The 27,201-nt window shown below is 41.9% G+C and overlaps 1 protein-coding gene, 1 long non-coding RNA gene and 1 pseudogene across 9 annotated transcripts in view; 1 reads left to right on the top strand and 2 right to left on the bottom strand.

Annotated features, from left to right (window-relative positions):
- FRMD3 (FERM domain containing 3) overlaps positions 1–27,201 on the top strand; it is a 416,465-nt gene that overhangs the window by 370,318 nt on the left and 18,946 nt on the right. The gene's annotated exons all lie outside the window — the stretch shown is intronic.
- Positions 13,291–13,373, bottom strand: LOC112204509 (U4 spliceosomal RNA; annotated as a pseudogene).
- Positions 15,365–27,201, bottom strand: part of LOC129135932 (uncharacterized) — a 54,430-nt gene continuing 42,593 nt past the window's right edge. Inside the window, exons 2-3 of the long non-coding RNA XR_008537039.2 lie at positions 19,042–19,122; positions 15,365–15,480 (exon numbers count right to left, since the gene is read on the bottom strand). This is a non-coding gene — a long non-coding RNA (uncharacterized LOC129135932). The remainder of the gene's footprint in view (positions 15,481–19,041; positions 19,123–27,201) is intronic.

Genomic DNA, 27,201 nt, shown 5'->3' with positions numbered 1-27,201 from the left:
TTTCAGGAGATTATCTGTTTTTGTGTGTTTTGCAAATGAAAGAAAAGCAGTTTTAATTTCTGGTCACTAAGGGTTTTCTGAGTTTCTTCCTATATGCTTGGAATATTGCTTTGAGTGAAAATCATTTTTTCTGAAGGTCATGATTATCCCAAGTTTAAATGAAGGAGGGTGTGGCTAATAGAGAAGAAAAGAGAAGGGACATCTCACAACTGGAATTGTGACTGTACCTTGTCTGCAAAGATGGAAGCTTAGATGGGAATGTAATTTGGAGGCCCAGATGGGTTGATTGATTATTATGGGGAATATGGAAGCCTAGGCCTGCTGCCTTATGATCCCCCAAGATGTGAAAGGGAACCTGGTCAAACTTTCTTCCATACTCTTCATCCCATTCAGTTAGGGACATCTGTTTTGCCCCATTTTCTATAATGAGGTTCCACTGCTAAATACTAGGTGTGTTTTTGACATAGCAACTCTATGGACAATAGACAAACCATTGTAATTAACTGCAAAAGAATTTAAAGAATTTCATGACAGGATAGGAATGCATAAGCTACCTTTTCAATTTTCCCAGTTGTTTTAAAGAACCATCTTCAATTATTTTACCAGCTGTAAAGCCAAACTGATAGATCTCTCTCTTCAGAAGTCCACAATAGCTCTATCGATATCTAATAAAATTATTTTCTCCAGGAGATTTGTCCCCTGATAGAACATCTTTGTGGGTTTTAAAGTTCAGACAAGTCATGACAACTTTCAGGATATAGACTCAATTAAAAAGCAAGAGAAGTAGACACAACACTATTGTTAATTTTTCAATAAATACACTGATTCTCTCAATTTAGAGTAAGAGCAAAATTTTCTTAGGTACCATAAAATTCAAAGTATGATATCCACTGGAGACATAGCTCTGTGTTCTGGATACCATTGTACCTCTGTTACTAGTCAAATTCTGCTCCATGGCTCTTGTCTTTGAATGTCAAGCAATGGGATTCAGGCATTTCATTAGATAGATACCTATTATATAGATTTACACTTCTCAGATTTATAAAGAGAAGAGAGACAGATTAGAGCTCTACACAAAGAAGATGTTTTCATCTTTGTGAATGGGCCTTGTTTCTGGGCTTTTGAGTGCATGCACTATGAAGAATTTTGTTTCATCTCTATATTTTAATATTTCATTTCTTTTTATTTCTGTGCTAGAGCCAAACTTAAAGAGGCTGGGAATTCATTCATTCCTTAATGCAACAATTGTGACAAATACAAGTTGTACACCCTGTAGACCACACTTACCATGTCCAAGTTCCTGTGGACTATAAAGATGAAGACATGAAGATGCTCTCTCTTCTGGAGGCTCACAGCCCACTGGGGAGATGGCAGTGGGATCACAGAGGTGATGACAAAGTTCTGCCTCTGCTGATTGAATTGTGTGCCCACTTTTCTGTGTGCCCCACTGGATATCAGTGCCTTGAGCTGCCTTGAGGGCATTTGTTCCTTTTTAGTCCCATTGGAGTGTCTGACATAAAATCAGTGGGCCAAGGAATAAATGGGAGAGATGGACAGGAAGAGTTGGTAATGGAGTGGTCTGTTTCACCTGCATGAGGTGTGAGTGTGGTTTCAGGGAAGAGGGTTCTGGGGGATGGTGAAGGTGAGGTAGAAAGGTAGGAGAGGGCCAGATTATGGGCCTCGTGTGATTTGCAGGAGAATTTAGACTTTAACCTGAGAGCAGCTAGGAGGCATTGAGGGATTTCAGGTATGGGAATGATATCAATGGCATGGGAGTTGTATTTTGTATCACTCTGGTGATGTGTAGAGAATGGATTAGAGGCAGATATGGCTGGAGCAGAGTTTTTCAACCTCAGAGCCACTGACCTCTTGAGCTAGACAGTTCTTTTTGTGGGATTCCTGTGCATTGTAGGATGTTTAGTAGCTTCCATGGCTTCTATCCAGTAGATGCCAGAAGGACCCCACTGGTCTTGACAACCAAAAATGTCTCCAGATACTGCCGAATTTCCCCTGGGGAGCAAAATAGTTCTCTGGTTAGAAACCACTGGGTTGGAGGCACAGACTACACAGGAACCACTGGAGGAGCCCAGGGAATAGATATGCAAGGGCTGAAGCAGGCAGAGAGAATGCAACTAGAGAGGAGGCAGTGCATACAGGCATAGTAAAAGGCAGACTTGTGGAGACAGGGTCGCTGGTTACATGGTAGGGACACAGCCTGTGGACTCCTACTGTCCGGGTCCTGCTCTTATCTCAGAGACATTGAGTTGAAAACACTTCAACCTCTTTATGTTAAAGATGAGACTATAGAGACCCAGGAATGTTTCAGTGGTGTGTCAGCATCACACAGGGAGTCCATGGCCAGCATGATTTCGTTGAGTTGTTGGAGCCATTGAGAGAGTTACATAATACTGTTGCTTCTCAGAGCTTCAAACGCAGAGTGGTGGAGACTCAGCATCACCACTTACCTTTGTTATCACTGTTCCCCATCTGGATATACTGGTTCAGATTCTTGTCTGGGGGTTTCAAATCACATATTTTGGAACTAGATTTGTAAACGGTTCAAGATCAGCAGCTTGAGCCCTGTTAAAAGTGTTGTCTAATGGCTGGGCGCAGTGGCTCACACCTGTAACCCCAGCACTTTCAGAGGCTGAGGCGGGTGGATCACCTGAGGTCAGGAGTTCGAGACTAGCCTGACCAACATGGTGAAACCCCGTCTCTACTAAAAATACAAAATTAGCTGGGTGTGGTGGCATATGCCTGTAATCCCAGCTACTTGGGAGGCTGAAGCAGGAAAATTGCCTGAACCTGGGAGGTGGAAGTTGCAGTGAGCTGAGATCATGCCATTGCACTCCAGCCTGGGCAACAAGAGCGAAACTTTGTCTCAAAAAAAAAAAAGTGTTCTCTAATTAAAAATTTTTAAAAAATCATATTGGGAGAAGAAAGTCTTAACTTATGGAATCTCTATTTCTGTGAGGTCATGGGAATGTCCTGTCACCTTGTCTTAAATGGTGTGATTAGTGGGGACATCTCTGCCACTGCCATGGCCCTCTGGGGTCATGACCACCCATTTATCAGACAAGCTTTTTCCATTCTTTTCAAGTTTCTCAAAGACAGCTGGGCAGAGTATTATTGCCCAGATTAATGCAGTGGTGTTCTGGGAAAACGTGTGACCCCATTCAGCCATATGACAGCTGGAGGATTAGGTCTCAAGTTGGCTGTGTCAGGGTGGAGAAAAAACAAAATCAGTTCCTAGGCACCACTGGGCAACGGGAATGTTTTCAAAGCCCACCCAAAAGTTGCTTGGTTACAGGATCTGAGAGAACTAGTGCTGTGGAAAACTTCAGATGAGAATGGCAAACCATTTGAAGAGTGCCACTTAGAGCTTATGAGAATTTCTGGAGAAGAAAAAAATTACAGTGGGAATTGTTCTAGGTGAAAATGACATTTTAAGGAGTCATTAATCTGAATAAATTCACAAGCAAAATGGAGCAGGTTCCCCATAGTGGAGATAGCACCGTCTTTCTGCGTTTTATCGGTAGAGTATATGTTCTCATTATGGAAGAATGCTGGATTGTAGTAGAGAAGGGGAGTGAAATTAATCATGTGAGACTTGGTAACTGGCAATTACAGACACACAATGAAGATCACTGGTGTCTGCCATAGCAGTGGTGCAGGCTGGCATAAACATGGTAGAAAAGCCATGCTTGGTAGGTACAACTATAATAAATAAGAGTTGAAAATATTTGTTTTCCCCTTACTGGTAAAATGAAAGCACAATGGAGACATTTTTATAAAGGAGGGTCTTGGGGGTGGCAATGGGTGTTAGATTAAAGGGTCATGTGAAGCTGCTTTTGCATATGATCGAGAGAGTATCTTTATTGAAGAATAGCTGGAAATTAAGAGAATGGTAAAACGAACTCTCACAAGCCACCCTTTAGCACCATCCCTGTAACTGTTTGTGTATGTGTTTGTGCGTGTTTGTGCCGAGTGTATATGTGAATGCATGTATGTGTTGTGCATGTGATGGCAAGTGTGTGTGGAAGGCAGAGGCGGGGTGTTTAAAGGGTTGCTTACAGTGTCTTGCCCTAACCATAGATGGCTTAAGGTGGTTTCACTGAAATTCTAGAAAGTCTGTGTGTGAACATGCAAAGGCATTTCGTGCATGTAAAAAGAGTATTGTCCTCATCCATCAGGCATGCCATACTCTTGGTCCCACTCACCCTCCACCCGAACACATAACAGGTGACTGGTGGGGCTGCTGCATTGTCTATGCATATGTCTTTCATGCACTACACAGTTGCTCTGATCTGTCACTGGTGAAGTCTCTGACAGCCCAAGGCTGCTGTGGTTATACCATGGTGAGTTCCTTATCTTACCCTCTACCAGGTTTGGTCTTCCTCCCTGCCTGTCTGACGTGAACATTCTCCTCCCTCTTTTCTCCCTTTCTGTAGTTCCATGGTCATGGTTCAGACAAATTTACCCTTTTCTTACGGCTTCGGTGTCTTTCTTCCCACCATTTTCCCCCAGATGCTAAGCCATTTCTTCCCTTTGGCTCAGATGTGTCAGGACATATGCATTAGCAGTGATGCACTGGGTTGTGTTTGTTTGTTTGTTTTGAGATGGAGTCTTGCTCTGTTGCCAGGCTGGAGTGCAGTGGCACGATCTCAGCTCACTGCAACCTCTGCCTCCTGGGTTCAAGCAATTCTCCTGCCTCAGCCTCCCAAGTAGCTGGGTCTACAGGCACACGCCACCATGCCCAGCTAATTTTTGTATTTTTGGTAGAGACGGGGTTTCACCACGTTGGCCAGGGTGGTCTTGATCTCTTCCCCTTGTGATCTGCCCGCCTCGGCCTCCCAAAGTGCTGGGATTACAGGAGTGAACCACCGTGCCTGGGCTGCAGTGGTGTTTTTGAAATTTCTTTTGTGTTACGTCCCATGAAACAGCAGAAGCTGTTTACGAATCCTGTGGAATCACCTTTCCCCTTATGGTTCCTGCTACCTGGTGATGACCAACCCCAGTTCTAATTAGACTTGTCCCTACCACAGGGTTTTGTGATTGCTGTTTGCTTTATTTTTCATTATAAAGCTAGTACATCAACTTCTACAAAATTCAGAAATCACAAAAAAGCATAAATGAGCAAAAAAAATAAAAAAAAATAACAAAAAATAACATCCTAGCTTGCCCCCTCATAGAGGAAATCAGTGTTAATGCATTAGCAATTTCTTCCCTATGCATTTTAATGCAGTTGCAGTTATCCAGTATACTAAATTCTTAAAATTCCTGCTTTGTTTGTTTAATGTGGAAAACACTGGTGCATGAAAACACATCAGAAGTTGAACTGGAGATCAAACAATGAATTGGGAACATATTTAACACAAATACAGACAAATGGGTTAAATGTCCTAAATTAGAAGGAACTCATAAAAAGTGCTGTTTTAAGCATCATTTTTGCATTGCACACGCTTGGACTATCCTGAACATTCTTATTTAATGGCATCTATAGTCTCCAGCTGCTGATAAGCACATAGTAGCTGGAGTTGCTTCTGCAGGAGCTAGGATGCCTCCACAGAACAGAAGGCAGCTCCTGTTTTTGTTTATAATTGCAGTATTGGATTAGCAAAATAAAAATTCAGAATTATCACAACTATTGGATGATGATGATGATGATGATGATTATTATTATTATTTTTTGAGTTGGATTCTCGCTCTGTCGCCCAGGCTGGAGTGCAGTGGTGCGATCTCGGCTCACTGCAAGCTCCACCTCCTGGGTTCACGCCATTCTCCTGCCTCAGCCTCCTGAGTAGCTGGGATTACGGTCACCCGCCACCACGCCTGGCTAATTTTTTTGTATTTTTTGTAGAGACAGGGTTTCACCATGTTAGCCAGGATGGTCTCGATCTCCTGACCTCATGATCCACCCGCCTTGGCCTCCCAAAGTGCTGGGATTACAGGCGTGAACCACCGCGCCCGGCCAACACCTATTGGATTCTTGAAGACAGCATCACAGTTTGGGTCGGCAACTCCTCTAGGGTAGGAGATGCCAAGAACAGCTTGAGAACATAAAGGCCTGAGCACGCTCTGCAGATTCCTATTTTGCAGTCTTTTCAAAAGCTTTTTACCTTTTCTTTCGTGTTTTTCTTTGGAGCTATTCTCCTCTTTAGAACTCTGGGTTTTTTCTTTTTCTTTTTTTTTTTTTTTTGTATTTACTGACAACTTAAGTACTCATGAGAAGTTTTTATCACTTGAAAGGGGACTTTGAAATTTTGAGTGTTTACTGTGTTGTAAGGAAGCTCAATGCCTTGTTCCTGATGCAAACTCAGTGCACCTTATCTTGCAAACATTTTGTATTTTACATCTTAAGACACCAATAGTGTGCATCATTTCAATTTTGTAGTTGGCTAATTCTCCACAAATAGTTCATTTTATGAAATACAGCATTCCGCAGTGGAAGCATAGCAGTGGTTCAGGTGGCTGCTGTCTTTCTGCATTAATGTCTCAGATGAAACCTGGTGTTGGCTCCTCTGCCAAGCAGCCAGGTGACCACAGACAAGACTATCCACCTTTCAGAGCTTCGTTTTCCTCATCCACAAAACAAGAAGATTGGATTTGAGCACCACTCAAATGCTTTCTAGCTCTTAACTCTGATTCTTTTGCTGAATGTCAAGGTAAAAAAAAAAAAAAAATCCAAGACTGTGGCTTGAGGTCTTTTTACTATGAGAATGGGAACTTGGGGACAGGAATATTTTTCATAGCTTTTGAGAGTTAAAGGGAATGTTGAGGAAGGTCTTGCACAAGGGTTAGCAATATATAGCCTGTGGCGGGCCCAGCACCACTTATTTCTGGCCTTCAAGTGAACAGTTACGTTTTAGATGATGATAAAAGTACCTATATAATATCCTCCATTTTGCCTCTTTTGAACCACCTTCAACTTTTAAGTTTTAAAATTTTGCCAGCAAAGCTTAAAACTTACAATCTAAGCCTTCGTAGAAAATGTTTGCTGGCCTCTGATCTAGCACATACCCTCAGGATTCTTCTACAAATGGGAAAGCCTGGAGAGATGAGAAAATTTGCCCAGTGTTACATGGTTGGGTAAGTATTCTGGAAAGCTGGGATTACATCCTTATACTCACATTCCTGGCCCAGCTATCTTAGATGACATTGAACACAGCTAAAATGACTCAACTCCTTCTTGCTGAAACAGAATGGGTAACTAAGGAACTACATCTATTTTTCAATTATAGCAAATGAATGATCAAAAGAGACAACATATTTTATTTAAGTATGGGTGACCTCTGTGGTTCAATGAGAAGAGCTCGTGTGTATACACGGTGCAAGGCTCTGGTTTTCCAGCACAGCATGCCAGGACCTGCTGACTCCTCAGAGACTTCCATCACCCTAGAAGGAGTGGTGAGAAGGCTGGGGACCGAGTGTGTTGCAGCAAACCGAATTCTTAGTAGAGCCAGGCTGCAGGGGAAACAGACTTCCCACAGGAAGCTCGCTCCCTTCTGGGAATCATGTTCTGGTTTTAAAGTTGAATTCATTAAATAAGGAATGACTCATTCCAGGGCTAGTTCTAATTACTCATTTACTTACAGTCTGTGTTAAGAGTGGCTGTCTTCGTGGAAGCAATTCAGTAGCAGAGCTTCCCAAATCATTCCTCCTGTTCAGGTGAGCATTTTGCTGCCCCACTTAATAAAAATTAACTGCTTCAAAGGACGTGGCTAGGGTGAAAAAATAAGTCAGTCAAGTGTCCTAGGAAGTAGTCTAGTCATAGTCCTTGAGGGCTGGGATTTGAGCCAGAGGAGAGTGTTGTGTGACCAGCTGTGACAGCCAGAGTGTGGTCGGCGGAGGGGAAGACATTTTGCTTGGCACTTAGATAGATAGACACTCTCACTACTTCCCTAAGAAACCACAGGAGAGGAAAGGTGAAAATATTACTAAACCTATTGTTGCTAGAAAGCAGAAGCTAGAATTTTCTGAGTTTTAGATGCATGGGGTTCTATTTTCTTGCATTTTTGTCAGTGGGTTGGTAGTGAGTGTTAAGTAGATGTTCTTTGCAATCCCCAAGCTTAAATTGAGACAGGATCTCAGAGCCTCTCCCTCCGTCTCCTCCCTTCTCTTAAGATCCAGTGCCACTTAAATAAGAGAAAGTGTTGGGCAGTGTGTGCTAGTTACCATTCTTTTAGGTGGGCTCTTTATAATAGATCTGAGGCAATGCAGGCAAGGTTCAGAGAAGAGGCTCTGGTCAGCTGGCTCAAGGCTGAGTCTTGGGAGTGTACGCTCAATGCTGTAAACAGAGGAGTGCAGTCTCCTTCCTGGTTTGGCAGATGGTGAATTGGAGGTCCTAGAGCTCTGGCTTCCAGAGCAGGGTACATACAATGATCCACTGGGGTGGAGGAAGAAATTATTCAGACTTCTACTGATATTTTATTTTTATCACCTCTTCATAAAATTTCTGTTGTATAGGATTATAATGTGCATATATACAATGACAGATACACACGTATCTAATTTATAAATAAATATGCAGTTATTTGTATGCACAAACATTTTTTCCCCAAAAGAAGATTTGGAAACAGCTGCTCTAGATCTTGAAGATGAGTCTACCGAAACGAAAAGGGGTGGGGGTGATATGTTTTGGAAACTCTGAAATCTCTGTTCATGCCAAAGCCCTAGATTCCAAAACAGATGTGAGAACTGTCTGCTCTAGTTACGGTGGTGACATGCCATTTTACATGCTTTTGGTCTATCACTCCGGTAAACCAGGGTGAGTCACCCAAACACAGTCAGGGCTTTTGCCAAGCTATTGGGTAGGTGCTGTGTCACTCTCATTTAAGCATCGTATGGTGACCCCTAAGTCCCCAATATACACAGGTGCTGGACTGCCCTTGAGTGGACACCGAATACAATATTAATGGGGATTCTCTGGTGGCGGGAAGAGCACTGGACAGAGAATGAGAGGGCCAAGCTTTGTTCATTCATTTGTTCACTTGATTAACATTTACTTCTTATCTGGCACGTGCTGGACATTGATACGACCTAGATCTTCTTTTCTCCTCTGTAACACATGATGAGATTATTTCTGAGTTTCTTCTCCACTCTGATTGTTCTTTAATAATTTTCTCCAGATTGCTACTGCTCTTATTTACATGGTTTTAGATCATTGGTCATTGCTTTTGAAAGCAAAAGGTATAGCCATCTTCTTTCTTGCTTTTTATTCTATGAAAGACAGTTTTATTTTACTTTTTTAGAAAATTTTAATTTAAAGTTCCAGGATACATGTACAGAACGTGCATGTTTGTTACATAGGTAGACGTGTGCCATGGTGGTTTGCTGCACCTATCACCTTATTACCTCACCTAGGTATTAAGCCCTACATACTTTAGCTATTTATCCTGACGCTCTCCCTCCCCCGACCCCCTGCTGACAGGCCCCAGTGTGTGTTGTTCCCCTCTCTGTGTCCATGTGTTCTCATTGTTCAACTCCCACTTACAAGTGAGAACATTTGGTGTGTGGTTTTCTGTTCCCATGTTAGTTTTCTGAAGCTAATGGCTTCCAGCTCCCTCCATGTCCCTCCAAAGGACATGATCTTGTTCTTTTTTATGGCTGCATAGTATTCCATGGTATATATGTACCACTTTTTTTTTTATCCAGTCTCTCATTGATGGGGATTTGGGTTGATTTTTTGCTATTGTGAATAGTGCCGCAATGAACCCACACTTGCTTGTATCTTTATAATAGAATGATTTATATTCCTTTGGGTATATACCCAGTAATGAGATTCCTTGGACAAATGGTGCCATCTTCTTTTTAAATGTGGTAACTGAGACATGAAAAATGGGGAACAATGATATTTAAAAGCAGGGTTTAACTTTTTTCCTTTCTTTTTGTGAGTTGCAAATTTCTAGCATAAAATTGAAAATTAATAACAGCTAGCTTAAAAGGTAATATAAAATAAGTGTTCCTTACTTGAAAGAGCCCTCACTTCCTTTAGAGGCATCCAATTGGGAACTTTCAAAATCCTCATATCTCCACTTCAACATTAGAAATCTGATAATGGGCAGATGCTTTGGGTGAAAGAGAAATAAACAGGGTTTTCAGAATGACTCACTTGATAATCGGAACATAGGCTGGAAATTTTGTTATTAAGGAAAGGGTTATCCATATTTAAAAAATAGAGCATCCCTTGTGATCTGTGGTCTTCTCAGTACCTGCCTAGCACCTTGGCCTAGCTGAACAAATTGGCCCCTAAATACAGGCTTGGCCCCACCCCAGCTCTAGGACCAATTGTACCCTTACTGGGGAGGGAACTGAGAAGCCCAAGCCCAGCCCTTTGGATGGGCCCTTAGTTTGCTCTCTCTGTTGCTCTGTCCTGCTCTCTGGCTCTCATGCCCACCTTCTTCCCTTTCCTGAGTCCCTGCCCTGGTCCCCGCCCCAACCCCCAGCACTCTGCTCCCCCAGGACCTTGACAGCCCTTGTCTCTGGGGCTAGACCGGGCTTCTGACTCTGACCCTGTGGCTGGGGACATGCCCCTGCTTGCTGATTGACAGTCCGCATGAGTCATCCTTCATGTCTTATGTCCCCTGGGGCCATGTTCTCTTTCCAGAACAGGCTCTTAGTAGAGTCAGACTTGTAAATGCTTGCCTTTCCCGTCAAACTTCTCCCATTGCCCAGTGGTCATAACATATTGAATTGTCAAATTCATCTGTAAAATCCTAACCTTTTCAGTATAACCCAAATGTATTTCCATGGCCACCCAAGCCATGTGCAGCCCCTCATCTCTGTCTACTGGATGTGCAGTTATCACCTGAGGGGTTCTCTGCTTCCACTCCTATCCCCCTCCTCTCATCCATATTTTCCATACAGTAGCCAGGGGATTATTTTGGTAAGTGGAGCTCAGATCTACTTATGTTAAAATCTCAGCTCCTTCCTCTGGCCTATGAAGCCCTGCTTGCTTTGCCTCCTGCCCACCCCTCAGACTGTTTCCCGTTCTCCCTTGAATAGGCTGAGCTCATGGCAATCTCAAGGACCTTTGCAAGAGCTGTTTCCCCCACCCAGGAGGGTCTCTCTGTTTGTTCTCTCTGTTGCTCTGTCCTGCTCTCTGGCTCTCATGCCCACCTTCTTCCCTTTCCTGAGTCCCTGCTATTTGTATGGCTTTGTATGGCTATTTCTTTTCTTTAAGTTTTAGCTCAAATTTCAGCTCCTTGGAAGGTCTTCCCTCAGTGCCTAATTCTGAGTAATTCCTCCAATCTACCTGTTTGTTCCCTCTCATGCTATCACCCTGTTTTATTTTCTTCAGAGCACCTGACACTATCAAACACTGTCTCACTTGTTTGTCTTCCTGTTTGTTGACTGCCTTCCCTAACTAAAACACCAACTCCAAAAGAGCAAGGACTTTACCTTGTTTCCCTCACTATTCCCAGCATTTAGGGATGTTCCGGTACAAAGTAAGAGCTAAACTAATATTTGCTGAATTAATGAACAAATGAATGAATGAATGTATGGATTCTAAATGCAACCAGGACAGCATTTATTTATATAAAAGAAAGCATACAAGTAGAATATTCTCCTGGGATTAGGGTTTGCCAGAAGTCAAGCATGCTCTCTTGTTATGTTTTTTAGTGTGAAATCAAAAGCAATACTAGACCAAGTGTGGTGGCTCATGCCTATACTCCTAGCACTTTGGGAGGCCAAGGCAGGAGTATCACTTGAGCTCAGGAGTTTGAGACCAGCCTGGGCAACACGGCAAAACTCTGTCTCTACCAAAAATAAAATTGCCAAGGGTAATGGCATGTGCCTGTAGGCCCAGCTACTCAAGAGGCTGAGGTGGAAGGATCACTTGAGCCTGGGAATTTGAGGTGACAGTAAGCCATGATCATACCATTACACTTCAGCCTGGGCATCAGAGTGAGACTCCATCTCTTAAAAAAAAAAACCATAGTCATTGTAGAAAATTTGGAAAATACAAAAACACAAATAAAATTTAAAAACCACCTGATACTAAAACTGTTATAAATGTGTAGAATCCATCTATATATTACTGACAATTTTTATAATTTTAACAAAAATATACTAGAGATGCTATTTTATAATCTGCTTTTTCATTTCACAACATAACATGAATATTTCCCATTACATTAAATATTCTTCTATAATTTTATATTCAATGGACATACAATATTCTACCACATAAATATGCAAAAATATTTCTTACCATCTTTCCTCCACACATCCCACCAAACTGTATATGAGAATATCTCTCATTGTAGCCCTGCAAAAACTGGATATAACACTTTTAAAAAATATTTGATAATTTGGCCGGGTGCGATGGCTCACGCCTGTAATCCCAGCACTTTTGGGTGGATCACCTGAAGTCAGGAGTTTGAGACCAGCTTGACTAACATGGTGAAACCCCATCTCTACTGAAAATGCAAAAATTAGCCATGCATGGTGGCGGGCGCCTGTAATCCCAGCTACTCGGGAGGCTGAGTCATGAGAATCGCTTGAACCTGGGAGCTGGAGGTTGCAGTGAGCTGAAATCGCACCATCGCACCGTAGCCTGGGCAACAAGAGCGAAACTCTGTCTCAGTATGTATACATATATTTGATAATTTGCAAGACAAAACCTATGGTGGTTGGCAACTTGTTTTGCATGTAGTGACCATTTGCTCTTCTCTTTTTGAGTCATAGCTAGATGCAAGAGAGAAAGATGCCCTTGGCTAGTGTTTTGGGTGTAAGGATTGGGTTCTGCTACCTCTAGCTTCTTGATTACATGACAGCAACACAAGGAGCCCACAGTTCCAGAAGAGCCTGGGTTTTTCCACAGGGAGACACAGATGCCCTGTTTCTTAATACCATCTGCAAAGCTGTTGAGAAATATGGAGAACAAAATTAAAGCTTCATTTATTTATGTAATATAATGTAATTTCCTTTACTCAGAGAAAAATGCATTATCTTTAATTGTGACTTATGTCTGGAGGGAGTGAAATAATAAAGCAGAAGTGATGGAGAAACAAATTCATCCTGTATGGGGACAAAGGAAGTAGACTCTTTCTTGAGAGTATTACACAGGAACCAAAATAGGCTGTTCTAATTGGAGTCAGTAAGTTCAGTGTTGTTGTCCATTTCCCCTCCAGGAAATCTTGGGAGACTACATTGGCATCTGATAAAAGTTTACCATCAATAGATTGCCTTGATGTATCCAAGTCATGGAACATCAAGGAATTCTTAAGCCCTAGGTTCAACCAAGATAAAGGAAAAACACTTTGTTTATATGAGTTATAGGTAGCCTTGGTCAGTGAGATAGTTTAATTAGCCAATAATTGTGCCTCGGATAAACCTCACTGGCTACAATACTGCCACTGTGCAAAGCTGAGGTAATTTAAATTATACTACATGAGAATTCCTCATGCATGTTTCTGAAGAATGCATTATAGTTGTGAAATTCCCTGTCTGGTCTCTATGGGAGCTTTTCAGCTGGTTTCATCCATGGACAGCTATGGAAGGTTTCCCTTCATGTTACTCCCACCCCTATAATTGGAGTAAACGATAGGTATTCAGGCCCTATTTTTATTCATGAGGGTTTAGTGTACCATGGGCTGTTGAGTGTAAGGGTGTTTCTTATAGTAGGTAAATCAGAGAGGAGATGGACGATTATCTTACTGCACAATTTATGGGTGGCTTGTTGTGTAATGATGTTCACAGTATATGGTGCTTGATCCTTAGAGGTTGGGGGTCCCTTACCTCACCATCTCCTCTACTTGTGGCTTCTTCACTTTTCCCTTCAGATTATTTTGTCCCATCTGCAGGTCGGGGAGGAGGTCTTTCTGCCTTGGAGCAATGACTTGTGAAATTAGTGATCAGCTATTCATGGTCATTGTTTTATTTTTGGGTGGGCTAGTTTTGCTGCCTAGGCTGGGGATCATTAGAAGGCCTTCAGGAATTTTGTAAGCACAGGTGGAAGGAGAAGCTCATTGATCAGTATTTCAAAATACTGTTTTTGTTCTTCATTGGTATTTGGAGAGAGACAAGGCAGAGAAGTGGAGAGAAGGAAGTCGGAATCCCAGGCATAGTGTTTTCACAGAGTAAAGTGATCCTGACCTCCTCTCCGTGATCCTGACCTCCATGCCGACGGCTCGGTCCCATGCTACTGCTCTGTGCTTTCGGCTGCTTATTGGACACCTCCACCTGGAGGGCACATAACAGCTCACGTTTAACGCATCAAGCTTAATATGTTTACAGCTCCACTCATGACTTCTTCTTTCTCCAAAACCCAGTCTCAAACCTGCTCCTGCTGACTTGGTTGATGACATCACTATGTACACAGCTGTCCCAGCAAGAGGCCTGGAAGCCACCCTTGCCTTGTCACCCTTCCCCACACTCCATGTCTACTGAGACACCAGAGTCCTATGAATTCTATCTCAGAAGAAGTCCTAACCACCTGTTCCCTGCTATCTCCTCTTCTTCTCTTTCTTGGAACATTGCAACATCCTTCTTATGATCTCCCTGTAGCCCCATCCCCTGAACTCCTGCTACAGTCTTTGCTGGAAGTAGTTTCTAGAACCTGGCCATTGACTGCATGGAGAGTCCAATCCCATACAGTGGGGCCAATGGTTCCTCACACACTGGCCTCCACCCTCCTCTCCAGCCTTAGTTCATTGCAAGGCCTTTTGTCCCGCCTGCACCCTCTTATCCTTCTCTCTCAGACAAAGCTTCTCCTTCCAGCACCACCTGTCTGTGCCAATTCCTTCCTTCTCGTGCTGGTTCCCTTGCTCTGGCTGTTCTTTTTTCTTTTCCTTGCTGCACCAGGTAAATTGATACTGATTTCTTAAGTGGCTCCTCCTCTATGACATATTTCTTGGCTCTTGACATGACATGGCATTAATAGTTTTCTCCTCTGTTTATTTCTTCCTCAGGGTACTTAAAACACCTCTTTCTAACTGTCAGTTTAAATGTGCAGCCTAAGTGGTGCCCTGCCCTTGGGGACTGCTCAATAAGGGATAGATGACTGAAGGGAGAGGACTCAATCTAGCTGACTCTTCTGGTCCTGACCTGAAGCCCTAAGATTAAATATAAGTCCTGTGTTGTAGAGTAAAACACAAAATCCAGAGTTCTAATTTGCTTCCACTGAGAACTCATAATAAGTGCTGTGCATATTTATAATGCATCAGGCTTTTTATATCATTTAAAAAGAACAAATGGGCCAGGCATGATGGCTCATGCCTGTAATCCTTAGTGCTTTTGGAGGCTGAGGTGGGAAGATCCCTGAGGCTAGGAGTTCAAGACCAGCCTGAGAAACCTAGTGAGATGCCGTCTCTATAAAAAAATGTAAAAAAATTATCCAAATTTGATGGCGTGTACTTACAGTCCTAGCTGCTTGGCAGGCTGAGGCAGGAGGATCACTTTGAAGCCCAGGAGGTCGAGGCTGCAGTGAGCTATGGATGGGCCACTGAACTCCAGCCTGGGTGACAGAGCAAGACCCTGTCTCAAAAAAAAGAAAAGAAAACACCAAGTGACTTTTTTTGTATTTTTATTCGAATTTTATTTTAAAGTGCATTTAAATGTTATCCTATTGGAGCAGAATATGATAATTTTAGACACTTTGTGCATAAATCTTAGTCAATTTCTTGGAGGGGGTGAGGAACTGTATGCATTCTTTGTAACAATAGGAGCAGTGACTTTTTTTTTTTTCCCCAGGTTTTTTTTTTTTTTTTTTTTTTTTTAGTATTTATTGATCATTCTTGGGTGTTTCTCGCAGAGGGGGATTTGGCAGGGTCATAGGACAATAGTGGAGGGAAGGTCAGCAGATAAACAAGTGAACAAGGGTCTCTGGTTTTCCTAGGCAGAGGACCCTGCGGCCTTCCGCAGTGTTTGTGTCCCTGGGTACTTGAGATTAGGGAGTGGTGATGACTCTTAACGAGTATGCTGCCTTCAAGCATCTGTTTAACAAAGCACATCTTGCACCGCCCTTAATCCATTTAACCCTGAGTGGACACAGCACATGTTTCAGAGAGCACGGGGCTGGGGGTAAGGTTATAGATTAACAGCATCCCAAGGCAGGAGAATTTTTCTTAGTACAGAACAAAATGGAGTCTCCCATGTCTACTTCCTTCTACACAGACACAGCAACAATCTGATTTCTCTATCTTTTCCCCACATTTCCCCCTTTTCTATTCAACAAAACCGCCATCGTCATCATGGCCCGTTCTCAATGAGCTGTTGGGTACACCTCCCAGACGGGGTGGCGGCCGGGCAGAGGGCCTCCTCACTTCCCAGAAGGGGCGGCCGGGCAGAGGCGCCCCCCCACCTGCCGGACGGGGTGGCTGGCCGGGCGGGGGCTGCCCCCCACCTCCCTCCTGGACGGGGCGGCTGGCCGGGCAGGGGCTGCCCGCCACCTTCCGGACGGGGCGGCTGCCGGGCGGAGACGCTCCTCACTTCCCAGACGGGGTGGCTGCTGGGCGGAGGGGCTCCTCACTTCTCAGACAGGGCGGCCGGGCAGAGGCGCTCCTCACTTCCCAGACTGGGCGGCCGGGCAGAGGGGCTCCTGACATCCCAGACGATGGGCGGCCAGGCAGAGACGCTCCTCACTTCCCAGAGGGGGTGGTGGCCGGGCAGAGGCTGCAATCTCGGCACTTTGGGAGGCCAAGGCAGGCGGCTGGGAGGTGGAAGTTGTAGCGAGCCGAGATCACGCCACTGCACTCCAGCCTGGGCAGCATTGAGCACTGAGTGAACGAGACTCCGTCTGCAATCCCGGCACCTCGGGAGGCCAAGGCTGGCAGATCACTTGGGGTTAGGAGCTGGAGACCAGCCCGGCCAACAGAGCGAAACCCCGTCTCCACCAAAAAAAAAAAACGAAAACCAGTCAGGCGTGGCGGCGCGCGCCTGCAATCCCAGGCACTCGGCAGGCTGAGGCAGGAGAATCAGGCAGGGAGGTTGCAGTGAGCCGAGATGGCGGCAGTACAGTCCAGCTTCGGCTCGGCATCAGAGGGAGACCGTGGAGAGAGAGGGAGACGGAGATGGAGGGAGAGGGGGAGGGGGAGGGGGAGGGAGAGGGAGAGCAGGAGCAGTGACTTAACAAGAGCAACTATCTTGAGTCACAGTCATGCTTGTTGGCTTTCCTTACCTAAGTTAACCGACTGCTTTGAATGATGTGCTCTTTTCCGTTTATAAATAAGTTGGAGAGTCAGGAAAATACAAGGAAGTAAGTCATGATAAGGAGGTCTTAGAGCTACTGAGAACAGTGGTGTTGAAGAGTGCCCAGCTGTGCTTCTTGAACTATACTTTGTCTGCAACTGTATTCTCCAGAGGATTTTTATTGACTTTTCCCCAGACTCTACAAGGTGATGCTGGGCCCCAGAGAGCAGTGATCTCAGCTTACAGGCAGGAAACATTCAGTCTGATAGGGGAAATCATAAGAGGAACAGTGTCTAATATGCCAAAGCATCTTATGCATTTCCAGGGTTTTGTTCATGTAAGTTATCATAATTTGACACTCATGACCATTTCTTTGAATTGGATAGAACAGATACTGTTGTCTCACTTTCCAAACAAGGAAATTAAATTATACAAATGGTTGATTACCTGGCCATATGGTCCTTTCTCTCAGTCTCTCAGTGATGTTGGGAACAGCTTCCCTTTCTTTTTACTGTATACCCAAGAATATACCCCTCCTATCATAAATATATTATTAAAGTTATTGTTTATATATTTTATTAATACAATCTTTAAAAAGTCCTCTGAAGTATATGTTAGTCCCAAGGACTCTTTATAATGGATACTTAATGTCTAACCTGATTACAAAGAACATTTAATGAATGTAATAATAATTTATTATCTTTCCACTTGGAGCTAGCAGTTAGCTAAAATTTCAGTGAATCTCTCAAACTATTTTAACTAATGGCTGACTCCACTATACTTGTCAAGTCTGTTGGTTACTAATGTAGATAAATTGCATGATACTGATGATGATATAATTATAGTTAGTATTTATTAAATGCCTATTCCATGTCAGGAACCCAGTCATGTAAACACCCAGTATCCTCACCATTTTGCAGATAGAAAATTGCATTCAGCAGGCTTCTGTAAGTTTCCCAAGGTAATAGGCATGGCCGGGTTAACTCCTCACAACCAGCAATACTGCTACTATTGGGGAGGAGTAACTCGTAATAGTATGTTAAGACATATGGTTGACAGAAGGAAGGGAATCCAGGCTATTTAAAATCCTCACGGTCTTCCTCTTGAGCAGTTAAAAGAGACCAAAAAAAAAAAAAAAAAATGACCACGTATTAAAAAAAAATCGCTAACATTTATTGAGTAAATTGCCGTGCAAGGCACTGATCTGAGAATGCCACGTGTATTAACTTGATTAATCCTCACAACCACCCTTGGAGGTACACACTGCTTTTACATCTGTAAAATGAAAGCTCTTGTTACAGATGTGGAAACTGAGGCTCAGAGATGATAAACGATGCAGCCAGGATTGGAACCCAAGGACTGCTCCAAAGTCTGTGCTTTAAATCTTGCCTTCTACAATTGCTTAATAAGTTCTGGTTCATAGGAACCAGCTCTACGTTAGGCACTTGATATGTATCTCTCATTTCCTTGTCATAACAACCATGAGAGGAGTTGTTGTCTCCATTTTACAGTCAAGGCACCAGGGCTCCAAGATGTCCAATAACTTCTAGCCACTCACAAAGTAGAGGCAACTTTGTCGCCTTTCCCCGGATCTATGTCCAGTGGTTTGTGCAGGAGCAGCCATGGAATTCAGGCCCATGAACACTTCTTATCACTGAATGCCATTCTTCTTCTTTGGTTTCAGGCTGACTTAGCAAGCAGTGTTTCTGACATCTCATTATGGAAAATCGATTCTCCTCTTCACACATCTTCTGCTTTCTTTGGCCTCTTGTCACTGCCCAGACATGCATTCCCAATTCTCAGACAAACAAATGAATTGAAACAGGAACAGTATTCAAGGGCATCCAAATGTTGTGCTACTGATACTGTTCAGTTGAGCACAGTGGCCTGAACCAGAACAATACTCACTGTGCAGGATCCTGCAGAATCTTTGGCTTGGTTCCATATTCCCACCTCTCTTTTCTTGTTCCTCTTGAAAGGTAGCCACCCCTGTGGGCAGAGTCAGACAAGGTAGAGAGAAATGGCTGAGGCAATATAGAATGCTTGTCTTGCTAGCTTATCTTTCTCTATGAAAGGAGAAGATCCATAAAAAGCAAGAGTAAAGGAATCTACTTACGATCTCTGAAAAGTAGCGTAAAGAGTGAGAGCAGGTTTAAGAGAGGGAAAAGTGAAAAACATGTGAAATGCTAAATATTATGACTGGCTATAGTTAAAATAATAATAATACTTTTGTTTGTTTATAGTAAAATAATAATAATACTTTTGTTTTTTGAGACAGAGTCTCACTCTGTCTCCCAGGCTAGAGTGCGGCGGTGAGATCTTGGCTTGCTGCAACCTCCGCCTCCCGGGTTTATGCGATTCTCCTGCCTCAGCCTCCCGAGTACCTGGGATTAGAGGTGCCCACCACCACGCCTGGCTAATTTTTTTGTATTTTTAATAGAGATGGGGTTTCACCATGTTGGCCAGGCTTGTTTTGAACTCCTGATCTCAAGTGATCTGCCAGCCTCGGCCTCCCAAAGATAATAATACTTTTAAAATGAAAGGTAGGAAGGAGGCATTTGAAACAATGGTGAGATGTTAAGCTTGAGAATTATGGAGAATAACTATCCTGGTAGAAAAAAACAGAAATAAAATATGGTGATAGTTTTGTTTCAGGTTTTTCACTTGTTTTCTCTTTTGTTTTTGGAAGGTCTGTTTGTTTCAAGTGAGCTGTCAGGTCATATGTTGTTTTAACATGATGATAAACATAAAGATTTATCTATATTCCCTTCAGACAGGCCAAAGGGAGATTTCCTCAGTATTGAGCCATGGCCTACTGCCATGCAAATGAGCCCCCGTTAATCTATGAAATTCATCATGTGTTACTGCAAAGTAGTGATTTATCGTGAACAGTGATTTTCAGATTTGTTCTTCAGTGTCCTAAAGATTTTTAGTAGTTCTTCAAGAACCATTGTTGGTGACTAGTGAGGGAGGTGTAGTAGGTACTAGTCCTGGGCCCCACCTTTGCGTCAGTCTATCTGTTTTATACCTGGGGATTCTGCTCAGAATTATATCATCAGGGGGAATTGCAAAGGGTTGAAGATTTTGATAACTTTTAGGGATATTTTCCTTTCAAGCTTCAGGGTTGAAAATTAACTAACTCCTGTGAGAGTAGGAACTCCTGTGAGAGTAGGAACTCCTGTGCCACACTGGAGGCTGCTCACCCAGGAGAGGGGAGTGGGGGGCCCATTGAGGTCCCTGGAAATGGCCTGCCCCACCTCAGCCGCAGTGCATGGCTGGCAACACCCTTTTTCCCTTCTGGGATTTACTGTCTGGCCTTACATTTATCCTGTGTGCAGTTTTACATAGTCGATGCCACACCATTTATATAAAGATGCTTTTTTCAGTTAGTAGTATATCGCAAGCATTTTCTCACACCATTAAATTCTTCTAAACATGAATTTTAATGTCTGTGCAATATTTCATCACATGTATTTAACCATTTTCCCACTGGAAATATAAGTTGACTTAAAAAACATTTTTGGCTATAATAAATGATACTCTGATGAACATCTTTGTCTTAAGATTTTTGTCAGCATTTCTGATTATTTTCTCAGGGTTAATTCTTAAAAGTGGAATTTCTGGTTCAAAGAATACCACAGCTATAAAACTCCATGTATTTTGCTAATTTTCTTTCCAGAAATGCTAAATCAATTTTATATTGATGCATAACAACATGGAATTTCAATTCCTGCTCTGAATAAACCTTTGTTTCATAGAGGATTATTAGAAAATCATCTTTTGGTGACAGATATTTAAAGTAGAAGAACGTATGCAGGCGTGTTGAAATTGTGTGAGGAAAATTTTTTCTTCTCATCCTTTTCATGAAAAGTCAGAATGTGGTGGTTGCGCGGCACCTGCATTTAAAACACTAACTTTAGTCAGCCGATATTAATTGGAAGCCTAGGTTCAAATCATGGCTTTGCCACTTACTAACTTCGTGATTGTGGTCAGGTCAGTTACTCTCTCTAAGTTGTTGTTTCCTTATCTGTAAAGTGAAGAAAATCTTAGCATTGTTGTGAGATGGAGATAAGGCATGTGAGGAATCCAGCACTTTGAAAAGAGCTGAGCTTACCATGACAGCAACCATATGTAGCTACTAAACACTTGAAATGGGGCTGGTTCGAATTGAGATGTGCTATACATGTGCAGTGTGCAACACACACTAATTCCAAAGGCTTAGTCCCAAAAAAGAATGCAAACTCTTTATTAAGAGTTGATTAATTATTAATAAATTTTGATATCATTACCTGTTGAGATACTATTTGAATATCTCAATTTCAAATAAAACACATTATTAAAATTAATTGTAATACATTTATTTTGCTTTTTAAATGCTTTTTTTCCCTCTTTGAAGTGGCTTGTGTTATAATCTTACTGGACAGTACTGCTGTAGAATATAATAGAGGCTGGAGGCGCAATTTTTAGAAGAAAAAGTGGGTTATTTCTCCATTATGGAATTATCCAGTTGTCATCTTATCTTTTGGGGACATTTGATTCTTAGGAAATGATGAGGCATTTGGACAGGGTCCTCTGTTTTGGTCCGGAACATTTAGAAAGGCTAGAGTAGGGATGATGCATAATCTTTCATTGTTTGTTAGAGGGGTGAGTGGAGAGTTTAAAAATAGCGTCCCCTCCCTCCTCCCCTCCCAATGCTGATCCCTCATGAGTTATTTCTGTTGGCCGCATTAGGAACCTGACATTTGATTCATTCAGTGGGTCCTGCCTGGGTCCTGCCTAGGTCCTTTAAAACAGAATGGACTGTTAGGAAAAGGCTGCCCTGGGCCATGACAGGCCGAGGAGACCAAGGGGATTGGAATAACCAGTATGGCAAAATGCTTGGTCAAGATCCAGACTCGACGAAGCCTCCAATTGCACATGGTGAACCACTGCAACAGTAATGTGTTTGTTCGTCTGCTGAGACTCGGCTCCAAGGTCACAGCTCGTAACACTGGTATGTGTGGTGCCCTGGGCTGTCATCCTGTTCCTGAAGTGTGCGGGCTTCCAGCTTCCTGCTCACTGCTGGTGGAGAGAGGCCCAGGGTGAATTTGGTGTCAGAGGTTTTTGATAAGGATGAAAAGAGAGAGAGGAAGGGAGAAAAGCAGAGACGAGTGGGAAGGAGGGTGAGCAAGCCAGTGCAAAGGGGAAACAGGAGGGTGTGTTCCAAATGATATAAAGTTGTCATAAATACAAATTACACCCTAGTCAGCAGTGAGTCAGGAGGGAGAGGGAGGCAGTGGTGGTGTGTACCTCCAGATTGTTCCATAACGTGAGAAGATTAGGGAGAAGGCAGAATGGATGATCACAACACGCTCCCCCTCCTTTCATTGTTGAAAGGGTCAGAGCTCAGATCTGCTTGCTTGCTGGGGTGAGGCAGAGCACCACTTTATCCTCAAGGCAGAGCTTTACTCAAAATATCGGCCAAAGAATTGGAACTGACCTTCTGCCAATTTCCTTTTCATTGTAAATATATTTTGTTATTTTATGGTCCTTGAGGGAAATAGGAATTGAAATAGGAACTTAAAAAGTTAGAGCTTACAGCAAGAAAGAAGCTGTGGCTATATGTGTAAATGTGGTTTTTACCAATTGATTAACACAAAATACAACCTGGGAAATGTCTGCAATTGGCTATATCTCATGCACATGTGTGAAACTGACTTCTAAGTGAATTGAGATGAAATTGATTATATTTGTATAATGACATAAGTAATACATGATGTGTTCTTGTATAAAAGATTTTTTAAAAGAACAAATATATAGATGCTTTCCATTAATACTCCCAATAGTTGATCTATGAATACTGCCACATGGGATATAGGATTTTTTTTTTTTTATAAATGGGATTGTTCAAGATATAGTATTGCAGAATTAGTTTTCTTACTTTGTCATATGACTTGAAGGACTTTCCATATCCATACATATTAATATACATCCTTTTTAGAAATGGCTGGATAATATTAGGTAATATAAAGATATAACTCAGTTATTTAATTACCAAATTATTGTTGGAAATGGTTATGGCTCGTTTTTTGGCTGTAACAGATGGTACTACAATGCATATGTATACAGAGGCATTTCTCTTTAATAGATGCTTCAAAGTATAATTGTTGGGTTGAAGGATATACAAATTGTAACTTTTAATGGAAATGGGCAAATTATCCTCCAAAAGCAAATACTAACAAGGTGAGTATGAGCTTGTCTATTCCCCCACATAATCACTCACCCTGATATGGCCAGTTTCTTAAAAGTTTTGCAAAATGGTTGAAAGGAAAATGAGATTTCATTGTTTTAATTTGCATATCCCTTTTTATCAGTGAAGATGAGGATCTTTTCGAATCTTTTCATTTCTTCTTTGCAGAACTGCCTATTTGTTTACTTAGTACATTTCTGTTGTGTTTTTGTCCTTTCCTTATAGATTGTAGTATTTCTTTTATAATGTGAATATTAGTCCTTTATATTTTACAAATGTTAGTGTTTTCTCTCCTAATTGGTTCTTGGCTTTCAACTTTTATTTAACCTTAACTTTATGACACAGGCACTTTTTTTTTTTTTAAGACAGAGTCTTGCTCTGTTGCCCAGGCTGGAGTGCAGTGGCACCATCTCGGCTCACTGCAAGCTCCACCTCCCGGGTTCACACCATTCTCCTGCCTCAGCCTTCCGAGTAGCTGAGATTACAGGCGCCTGCCACCACGCCCGGCTAATTTTTTGTATTTTTAGTAGAGACGGGGTTTCACCGTGTTAGCCAGGATGATCCCGATCTCCTGACCTGGTGATCCGCCCGTCTTGGCCTCCCATAGTGCTGGGATTACAGGCATGAGCCACCGCGCCTGGCCGACACAGGCACTTTTTATATGCACAGAGAACTTCTGTATGTGCAAACTATTTGCTTTTTGTATATTTTAGGTTTCATTTCTTTTTTTATGTTAGTTTTCCCCATGCCAAGATTATAAAAGTGTTTCCTGTTTTTATTCTTCATAATTAATGCATTTACTTGAACTCTATGAAATTGCTGATAATAACTGCTTATGACCTTCAAAATTGGCAATTTCACATGGTATCTAATTTTTTTTTTAGTTTAACCCTTTATCTTCTTAGGAATTTTTACACATGCATGACATGGTATAGGGATATACCTTCTCCACTCCCACCACAATTGGTTAGCAACTTTTTGCAAAACTTTTTCATAAACAAATTTTCCATTATATTAAAGGGTATATTTCTGAATTATATCTTTTATTATTCCTGCTCCATTACTATACAGTATAGTTTTAATATCAGGTAGGTCAGGTTTCCCCTGCATTGCTTTTTTTTAAAGGAAGTTATACGTTTAGAGTGATTTTTAGGTTCACAGTAAAATTAAAAGGAAGGCATAGAAGTTTTCCACATATGGGGAATTTCCCTCACACATGCTCAGCCTCCCCCATCATCAACATCCCACACAAGATAAGTACATTTGTTACACTTGATGAGCCTGCATTGAGACATCATGACTATCCAAAGTTGATAGTTTGCGTTAGGGTTCACCTTGGTGGTGTACATTCTGTGGGTTTGGACAAATGTTTAATGGCATGTATCTGCCCCTGTTGTATCATACATAATAGTTTGACTGCCCTAAAAGTTCTGTGTTCCACCTATTTCTCTCTCTCTTCCCCTAATTCCTGGCAACCACTGGTCTTTTTATGATATTCATAATTTTGCCTTTTTCAGAATGTCAATTAGTTGGAATCATACAATATGCAGTCTTTTCAGACTGGCTTCTTTCACTTAATAATATGCATATAAGCTTCCTCTATAGCTTTTCATGGCATTTCTTAGCACTGAATAATATTCCATTGTCTGGATGTGCTCACTGATTTATTTTCCAGAAGTTTTTGATTATTAATGTGTACATTTACCATTTGTCTTTTTTGAAAGGGTGTTGGGATTTCTATTGAAATTGCATCAAATTTTACATTAATGAGAGGAGAGCTGGATTTTCAATGTATCAAGGCCACTATTCAGGAACAATATTATGTTTTTCTATTTATTGAGATTTTCTTTTATGCTACTTTGTTATATTTTAACATTGTCCTCATGCAAGTTTTTCAGGCTTCTTGTTATGGATATTCCTGGATATATATGGATGTTTTAATTTGTGCATTTGGCTATTTTGAATGATACTTTCCATTATCATTTTTTATATTTGTCTCTTCTGTATGCAGTAAACCACCTGCTTTAATATGTTGATCTTGCATTCCAACACCTTTTTAAACTCTTATTAATTGTCCTGTTTCATTTTCATCTCTTTTCTATGTAGATAATTCTATTATCTGGAACTAGAGTTTTGTGCCTTACTTTCCAATATTTACACTTCTTATTTTTTGTCTTCATCATATTGCATTATCTAGGGCCAATACTGATGTGTGGTGATAATTCTTTGTAATGTTCCTGACTTTGGTGGGAATTCGTCCAACATTTTGGTATTATATAATGTTTGCCATGACATGTAGTGATTTCTACAATTCTCTGGGAGATATTTCAAGTCCCTGCCTTTCAGGAGATAAAATTTTAGTGGAAAAACCCATAATAAATCTGCAGCACAGTGTAATGACTGACTGTGAAGATAAAGAGATCCACAAGATGGTATGACAGCTGCATCACTTAGGATGCCATCATCAGCAAGTAATGAGGAATTCTAATTAGCACTGGTTTAAATAATAAGGTGATTTATTATCCAAGACAAGTCCAGAGTCAGAGAGGATTCCAGGGTTGAGAACCAGTTTCATTTTATCTCTACATCACTCTTCTCAGTCAGCCAAGCTTCCCCTCATGCCGTTGCTGTCAGCACCATAGGACGGCTGCCAGTTTCTGCTGTTTCTTTCAGCTACAACAATGTCAACAGATGAGGAGTCTGTACCGTTCCAGGATGATCTTCTTAGAAGTAAAAACCTTTCTCAAAAATCCATCCCCTCAGGCCCCCTCCCCTCTTCCCCTTTGATTTTTATTTTCAGGGTTGGCCCATATGCCCGTTTTAAAATCAAATGTGACCAAGAGACTGGAATTACCATGACTGGCTTAGACTAATCATTTGGAGAGAAATGGGCCATAAGGAGTCAACCATGAAAAGTACCAGATAAGTAGCATATATCTCAGTCTGGGAGTGGGGGATAGGAGAGCCTTCCCAGAGGACATAACACATAGGGTCTTAGAGGATGAGTAAGAGCTATCTGGGTGCAGAGGGCATTCCAGGAAGAGGTAGCAGTATGTGCAAAGACACAGAGGCATGACATAGCATGACACATATGGGAACCCCTCAATACATGGGCAGGGAGGAAGCGTATGTGGTAGAGTAATGCTTTTTGTACCAGGCTAAAGAGTTTAATTTAATATTTAACCTGAAAGGCTGAGAAACCTTTTAAGAAGAGGACTGATATAAATAATTAGGCATTTAAAAATGATTATTCTGGAAACAACTTACAAGAAGCTGGACTGAAATCAAGGAAACCAGTTAGGAAGCCATTGCTATCATCCAGTTAAGAAGTGATAAGAATGGAGAGGCAGGGATAACTTTGAAAATGAAGAAGGTGGCAGAGTTTGCAGAAGGTAATGACAGATGTGAGCAGTGCGTGGGAAGAAGTAATTTTGGCCAATCCTTGGATTGCTGATATAAGAAACTGAAGAAAAGATGGTGCCATTTACTACATAGTGTGTGTTATTGGAGGTAAAGAGTTGGGAGGGAGATGATGCATTTGGGTTTGGATGTATTGAAGTTGATGTTCCTATGTACAGTTGCCTGGTAAATCTCATTGGAGGGTTCTGAGTTGAGATAGACCAGAGATTCAGCAACATGGATTTTCCAAACTAAGTTATGTTCTATGTTCTCTGGGAGAATTAATTTGAGAAATATTGAGTTACATGAAACTGATTTCTTCTATTCAGGACCTTGCAGACATTTGTATATACTAGTAGTAATATTATTGAGTGCTTACCAGTGTCAGGCACTTTACATGTATTAACTCAGGTATTCCTCTCCACACAATATCCGCATGC

Source organism: Pan troglodytes, chromosome 11 (assembly GCF_028858775.2).
Source record: "Pan troglodytes isolate AG18354 chromosome 11, NHGRI_mPanTro3-v2.0_pri, whole genome shotgun sequence".
NCBI classification, from domain to species: domain Eukaryota; kingdom Metazoa; phylum Chordata; class Mammalia; order Primates; family Hominidae; genus Pan; species Pan troglodytes.
This window is presented reverse-complemented; position numbering and strand designations above follow the sequence as displayed.